At 37.2% G+C, this 8,290-nt stretch overlaps 1 long non-coding RNA gene across 1 annotated transcript in view; it reads right to left on the bottom strand.

The window, feature by feature from the left end:
• Positions 1 to 2,960: 2,960 nt before the first annotated feature.
• LOC108445214 overlaps positions 2,961 to 8,290 on the bottom strand; it is a 51,736-nt gene continuing 46,406 nt past the window's right edge. Inside the window, exons 2-3 of the long non-coding RNA XR_001859984.1 lie at positions 5,208 to 5,394; positions 2,961 to 4,163 (exon numbers count right to left, since the gene is read on the bottom strand). This is a non-coding gene — a long non-coding RNA (uncharacterized LOC108445214). The remainder of the gene's footprint in view (positions 4,164 to 5,207; positions 5,395 to 8,290) is intronic.

Genomic DNA, 8,290 nt, shown 5'->3' with positions numbered 1-8,290 from the left:
ATCCACTGTAGCAAGTCTATCTGAGAAGACAATTATGGAGAATAAAATAGCCTAATCACCCAGTGCTGGTTACCTCTGGTAGAGATGAGCTCTGAAGTACTTCGACTGGCACAGTGGAAGACCTTGTCTATTATTCTCTGAGTACTGCTCTGTTTACTGTTCCTCAGAGGTCCTTAACTCTGTGTGCTGTTTCTCTGAACTCCATAGCACATGCTAGAAAAACTTCATTCAGGACTGGAAATCAGTTTCTAAGTTTCATATAGGGACAACTAAGGCACTTTATCTGAGGTATCACTATGTTGTACTAAGGATTCTTGAGACAATGGTCTGACAAGGAACTTCTCCTAAGCAAATACCCAGAAGCCCAGTATTTTTTATTACATAAAGTGAAGAACTACTAACAGAAGTAGTAGAACTACTCGTGTCAACAGTGTTAAATGGATGCAATATAGGAAGAAGACAAGGACTGATCTCAACCCCCTCTTAAAAATTAGATACATTAGTGTCTTGGTTTGAGAAAAATTTGGAGAAAAATGTCTGGAATGAATGTCCCTCTGTTAGAAGGCAGATTTCAGCAGCGCACCCCCCCAACAGGTTCGGAAAGAAATTCCTTGGAGGAAAATGAAAAAAACCCAGTTATTTATTTAACAAACAGGGGGCACGCAGTCACCAAAAAAAGAGAATTAATAATATAATAATAAAACCACTCGCTGTGGAGAAGAAACCTGGGTAGATTTCAGTCCTTTCTGTGGACGTGGTTCTGCCCTCTCGAGAGCTGGGGCTCAGCGTGGCCCCCCCCGGGCCACAGTGTGGGGCCTCCCGGTGATGTTGTTCTGGACCAGAGCAGAACAGACCCAAGAGAAATTCTTGCCTCAGCTAGCAGGCTAGCTAAAAAGCAAAGAAGTTTAACTCTCTGTCTCTCTCCCGAGAAAAGGAGCCAAGAGCTGGGAAAAAATGCAGAGGACTGTATGTCCTTGAGCACAAACCGCTCTGAAAAATTCGCCTGCTTCTCTCCCCCCTCTCCTGAGAAACTGCTTAAAGACACAGGAAGGCACATGATTCATGTCTGGCATAGGGCAGATGATAGGGAATACAGTATCATACAGTCACCCCAGGACAATTAGCTTTTATTTTTAGGGGATGAGGAAGTAAATAACTGTAGAATATATTTACTGAAAATATTAATTAAAAGCCTAATATGCTTTCATATGGAAAACCTATACATTTAAGGAACATGACCATAATATCTTTTATGTTGAAGTCAGTCAGATAACAACTTCATATGCAGAAATTCCTAATTGATTTGACCATAAAATAAGCTTTTTCTTCAATAAAGAATGATGAAGAATCTGTATTTACATTTGAATATATATACATACTTTCACAAACATAAGGAAACGGAGAGCGAAAAAGGGAAAGAAGAAAAAAGACTTGATAACTACCTCAATATGCATACAGATACCATCAGACTAATAATACAAAAATAAAAACTAAAAGAAAAATGCGAAGTTCTACAGAAATGGGCTGACCTGAAACCTGCACACAGCTCCTGCAAACAGCATGGAGCTCACTCCAGGTGCTCTGCACAGTGAAGAAATAACATGCTGACACACCAAGGTAAGACCACTTGGGTCTTACTGAAGGGAAGAGAACACTAGACAACATCATGTCTTGCAAGCTTTATCTGCACAGATACATCCAGCTGCCTCTGCACAGATAAATAGTTTCAGTGAGGTGTGACACAAGCTGATAAATCGAAGTTTCCTTTGGTAGTTCTGCTTTCCTGTTGGTTCCCACTGAATGAAGAACACAGACTGTAACTAGTGCACCAACTTTGAATTTTGCTGAAAAGCAAATAGTTTTTAATACCACTAGCACAAGACTCACACAAGGGAAAAACAAATTGTTCTGGTCTGAAACTATCTACCTGTGCTAAAAAATAGAGTTCTCTGGTCATTGCAACCTTGAAGACCTGGGCAAAAGTCTTGATCTCAGTAGGTGGTGGTGTTTATCCCCAGCTGGCAACGAAGCACTCACTCTCTCCCGGTGGGATCAGGGAGAGAATTGAAAGGGTAATAGTAAGATAACTCATGGGTTGAGACTAGAACAATTTAATAATTAAACTTAAAGTAATAATAACAATAATAATAATAATAGTGATGATGATGATAATAATAATAGTAATAATAATATGCTAACTACCAACAATTCAATGCCCAGCTAGTTCCTGTCCAACTTTTCCCCTAATTTACATGCTCAGCATGATGCCATATATCATGGAATATCCCCGTGGCCACTGGGGGTCAGCTGTCCTGGCTGTGACCCCTCCCATCTTGTGCCCTAAAGCCACCTTACTTGGCAGTGCAGCACGAGAAACAGAAACATCCTTGACTTAGTGTAAGCACTGCTCAGCAGCAACTAAGCCATCAGTGTGTTACCATTGTAATTCTCAACCTAAACCCAAAACACAGCACTGTACCTCCCAATAGAAGGAAAACTAACTCTAGCCCAGATGAAACCACGACAGTAGGGGACCACTGTATTATGCCATTATAAAAGTAAAGTCTACGCTGTGTCTAATGTAGTTTTGAGTTTCACTTTGAAGACAATACTGTTGATAACCTTCTTCTCAGATGTGTGTAAGCACACACATGCATTTATATGTTGATCTTGTGTTATAATATGAAGGCACAGTTCTCTAGGAGACTGTATTCCTTCTTCAAATACTGGACATCAGAGAAAGCCTATCATCTTTGCTGCCAAACCTAAACCTCTCAGGTGAGCACGGACTTTGTCCAAAAGCTGAAACAAAATTATTTTCATGTTTCCTGAGCAATTCCCAAGTGGACCTGTTCTTCAAGGTATGCTTTTAGGGAGGGAAGAAGATTCGTCTCTATGTCAAGAAATTTATCATAAGATTGAACATATAAGGTTTGTGTAAGAGCATATGACTAAAGACACATTTTTTAAAGGATTTATTACTTGTGTGAACGATTCACAATCCTTAATTATCACTTGATACAGACAGAAGACAGGAAATCCTATCTGAGACTCAAGAAAATATGTAGTATTAATGTGTTAGGTTTTTTCGTCAATTTCTATGGTCTTTGCAACTTACTGCAAATAATCTTAGAGAAACACCATGCAGCCACTAAGCTTGTCTCCACACTGAAACTACAGCAAATGTGCAAACATTAACTTAAGTTATACTTCTGGGTGCTGGTACAGACTACAACAAGCAAGGATCATCTATCACATCCATCACATCATTTTTGTTCCCAGAGAAAAACCTAAGAAGTTCTTCAAAGCAAGCAATTTTGAGGTAACTGAAAGCAAAACAAATCCCAAAGCAAGTTTCACAACAATTATGTTAGATAAAAAAATCTAAATAAGTAAGAAAATGCAGTACATAGCTGTTCTCTTAATTCATTTAACATGCTAATAAAATGGAAATTTTAAGAGATTCAGTGATGAACAGTTTGTCCTGTGCAGAACTCTTCAAGGCTTGACCTTCAATCATCTAATTAAAGTCAGGAGGATATCACTGATGATAATCATCATGTTTGCCATTTGCTGTGTATAGCATCTTTCATAAAAGGATGTCAAAAAATCACAAACATCAGTTAATTGCTATTCTTACCAATTCTTTCACAGACAGTTATTAGCATTATATTCTTATATAATTCAATATTTTATACACACTCTAAGTTACCTATAAGTACTCTAGGTTATTAATTTTATCACCATGCAACCTCAGTTAGCAAAATGCCACAGAATATATCTAACATTTTTAGATTACTGGAAGCATTAGTCAACAGACTTTGAAAACTACTCTCAGGATTCCCAAATGCAGGTTTCAGGGGCTGAATTTGCCTTCTAGTGTAGTGGAGAAATGTTCAGAATCAGTGAATGGTTTCATTTGGAGAGTAAAATTATTTACCATTTGTATTTAAACACTAAATAGAATTTTCATCAATTCTCATGTTTACTGAACAATAACTAATTTTGCTTAAGGTTTGCAAAAGAATTATGTGACTTCTTTTTCTCTGCTCACAAATCCATCGTACTTTTTCTGGGAGATTTCTTTTGTGCCCTTCCAAAATGAGTGCAGAGATCAGATTTCTATGTGCCTGGATTCCAGACTGACACCATAATCAGAGGACCTGGAAAAAGATAAGATTTCAGGAAAGTTATATCTTTATGAAATGGATATGATCCTGATTCAAGACACCAAATTAAGTCTGAATCTCTGCATTAACTAGAGTGTATGTTTCTGCTGGAGTCTCATATGCACACAAAATAGTTATATATCCCCATACCCAGTTGTCTCCTCTCCACCTCCAGAACTACCTTTTTGGTATCCAGATGTGATTGCTCTCCTTTTTCTTTTCCCTGTAACTACCTTCCACGCTATGCTCAGTACCAGTGACTGCTGTCCTTCACAAGAAACAAGGCCATACTATAACCCAGCTGTCCATTCTGCAGCATCATATGAAAGCTTGTCCTGTTTGTCCCTCTTTTTGAACAAGTCTACGTAGAAGCAATCATGCTCAGGACCATAGGTGCACCTCTTCACTTCTAAACTAACCATGTGGTTTGGGAAGGAGGCATCTTGACTGTGATCTTGCTGTTTCAAACAAACAGTGCCTCCCCGTATAGCAGGTTCAGATGGTTTGGATGAATATGGATTTTGGATGAAAAGGCTACATGCTGCCTTTGCAGGACCTAAAACTTTGTGATTTTTAAGCAATTCTGTGAACCTGCCATGAAATTCTGTCCACACCATTGAAAATGTCAATGTAGAGACACCACTGAAAATAAGCCCTGCATTAATATTTGTCTAAAACACCGAGACACTACTGCTAAGCCACATCTGATTTAGGCAAACACAGAACTCCATATTGTTTCATTAAAAAAAAAAAATAAACATACTAATACTAGTTTTAGAAATTTCAATGCTATGTCATTTCAATCAAAATGCATTTCAGATTCAGACAAAATTAGTTTATGCTGAGAAGAAAAATTTATTAACCTACAGAAAAAGAATTATGTTATTTCAGAATTTCAGTCTGCTTGTGTAGGTCTAACAGTGGTAATTAAAGAGAGAATGAAAAAAACACAGCAAATGTACATGATATTGCATGTCAAAGCCAAACTTTTGAGCACACAGCTCTCCAACCCTGTAACTTTTCAACATCTCTACATACCAGTGAGACACATGGTTGAATGTATTTTGTGACTGATTAGGCAAGACAGTTTGCAACATCTTCTGCATGCTCTGATTCCTTTGGGTACCTTCTCACTTGCCTTCTTGCTGTTGTCATAGGCAATATAACTATTTAAGATGTAGCTTTTGCCCTATGGATTGCCAAGAGAAGATTTATAAACAGCCAGCTGTGAAAACAGAAAAGTCTGTATCAGATATTTATGATTTTAAGCTGGGAAAGGTGTTCCGCACTACTGCTGAAGTATTATTAGTGATTAGGGTACCATCAGGCCAGCAAATTCTGTAGCTATGTCCTCAACATATCTTTATTATCCCTCAAAGTAATTTACATGCAACAGGTACAGAATACAGCTCCAGAACTCTGGAGGTGAGCTCCTTCAAAATATGCTTTTTCCAACCACAGTTGGGTTGGGGACCATCCAAACACCCACCATCTCAAAGGGAAATGCTTTCTTTGACATCTAAGACCCCAAAATATTCATATTATGAGAGAAAATTGCACTGTGTAACAGGACTAGCATTGAAGTTTCAACAAATATAGGCCTATATGCCTTCTTTGCTAGCTGATCTTACAAGGTCCTTGAAGACTGAATGAAACTTGGCACTCAGTGCAGCACTTGTCCCACATACTCTTTTGTAGTTGGCTTGAACTTTCACTGCCATGTAGTCCACGTAGGCTCACACTTGAAAAAAGTGTGGAGTCCATGAGGAAAGGTGAACTGCCCTGAGAATTTGTTTCTTGTTCCTATGAAAATACATTCAAGATGAAGGCTTGCTGTTTAACAAATACATTTGAACCCAACTTTATTTAAAGGGTTCATAGACAACTTATGCACCAGTGCAATTGACATCACAAAAAGTCAGGGACAGTATTTGTTTCATTTAAAGTTTAAAGTTTAAATTTAGCCTCTGTTAATTATTTTTTCCTAGTAAGAACAGAAATAAGCTGTGTTGTCTAAACTCATGTACAGCAGAGTGTTAAAAATTTTAAAGGCCATAATTACTCTACATTTGACTAATGGAGGGCATGCCAGCCTTTTAAATAGTTTAGTATTTGTGTCACTAAATATATTATCATTACAGTAAATCTGACTGCTTCTTATTTGGTTCTTCCAAAATGCCTGCTTTCCATACACAAACCACTGAAAATTTAAAGAGACTTGGAAAGGATTTGTGCAGCACAGAGCTGAGACCTTCTAATGGCTTTCCCTCCATATTGCATCCTACATTGACTAAAAACTTATTGTGGCTAGGGAAGAGGAGTCCATTTGTGGCTTACAGAGGACTGCAAAGATTCTCATTTTTCTGGTGCAGAATATCATTGTTCTTTAATGTTTTAGGATGCAATATAGCACTGATGATATGGGAATAAGAGAAAATTATTTCATAGATCTGGCTGCAGATATTGATGCTATCACCTTTTCAATTAATTATTGCCACTTAGCTAGGGATTAACAGATGATCAGGTGGGAAGACATGGCACATCTTACTGCTACCTCTGAAATGAATTTAAACTAACCTTTTCCACATTAACCAGCGCTACACTACCAATTACAGCATGGTATCTCTACGGGCTTTTAAAACTTCCAGTCAGATACAAGAACACCTCAGTTTTCTGCTTCAATTAACTGAAAACCAAAGATGCTAACAGAAAAACAAGAAGTGTCTGGTTCAACAGGCTTGTTCACACTGATGCAACTTTCACACAGGTATGTCAAAATTAAATCTCTAACAACCAAATGCAATTGATTTTCGGTGGTAAATTTTATCATTTAAGCTGATACAGTTTATGCAGTCAAACCAGTATAAACACAATTAAGAGTAACCCCATATATTTCAATAAAATGAGAAAAAGTAATTGTTGTAAAGCCAGTTTTTAGCTCAGATCTGAAGAAGCTTGGCATATATTTTGCAATTCTACATTCTGCTAAAAATGTTAATATTAACAGTTTGCCATATTTAACCCAGGTAAAGACTGAAAAAGGAAAAAGACTCATTGAATTTTGTTAGTCAAAGAAGTTGTGTTGATAGCAAGAGTGAAGAACTTACACAGTTCATGACAAGAATAAATTCAGCTATTCAGAAACTCTTGGAGAAGGAAAAACCTCCAAATGATTCATGCTATTCTGTAAATGAAAGGTAGCACTGTTTTGCTTTTAGGGAGACACTAATTTCTTCTCTAAGATGCTCATTTGCTATGAAAATCACCAACAACTAAAAGTAGTTTCTCAGTACTTATGCCTATGTACTAGTCCATACAGAGTACTGTAGATTTGGCGATATTAGTGTTTTAATAAAAGAGAATATTAAAAAAAAACCCTACACTTTTTTTCATTTATTTCTCTAGCTCAACTTCTTTAAAAGCCTTTTTTGGTTTGTTTGTTTGCATGTGGATTCCTTTGTGATTCACGAGTATATGAATCAATTTCAAATCCAATGTAATTAAGTAAAGTGATCAAAGTGCAAGGCACAACTGGCCATTCTCAGCATTACAGCATGTACATCACATGCATGTTGATTACGTAACTGACTTTTCATCTGGGAAAGCCTTACAAATCAGAGCCATCTGTTTTCCTAATTTTTATGTAGCACCTGGTAGACCTCATACAGTTTCATGAGTATGCTAAGTATTTTAAATGTTCATCTGTTCTGTATGAATTTACAACGGAAGCTAAAAATTTCCTTATTCTTTGGTGACTGGATTGTCTCCTTGAACTATCTGCGCTTAATTCTTGGACTTAGTCAGAAAGCTGTGGGTTTAAAAAAAAAAAAAAAATTAGATGTTTAAATGTCTCACAGAATTACTAACTCCACCTGAATTGAGACAATTTTCTGAGCTGCAATTAGTGTTAAAGTCTCCATACTACTACTTCCCCGACATCACATTATGGTAATAAAACGTAATATAAGTATCAGTAGCACAGAAGTGGTAGTTGGGATCTACATAGAAATCAATACTGGAACCCTGATATATATTTGTACACAGCCTGCCTTTCCTGTGGGTCTAAATGAAGGGTTGCAAAGACATAAAAAATAATCTGTTTAGTAGGAACTTCAGGAATG

This window comes from Corvus brachyrhynchos, unplaced genomic scaffold, assembly GCF_000691975.1.
Source record: "Corvus brachyrhynchos isolate BGI_N302 unplaced genomic scaffold, ASM69197v1 scaffold90, whole genome shotgun sequence".
Lineage (NCBI taxonomy): Eukaryota > Metazoa > Chordata > Aves > Passeriformes > Corvidae > Corvus > Corvus brachyrhynchos.
This window is presented reverse-complemented; position numbering and strand designations above follow the sequence as displayed.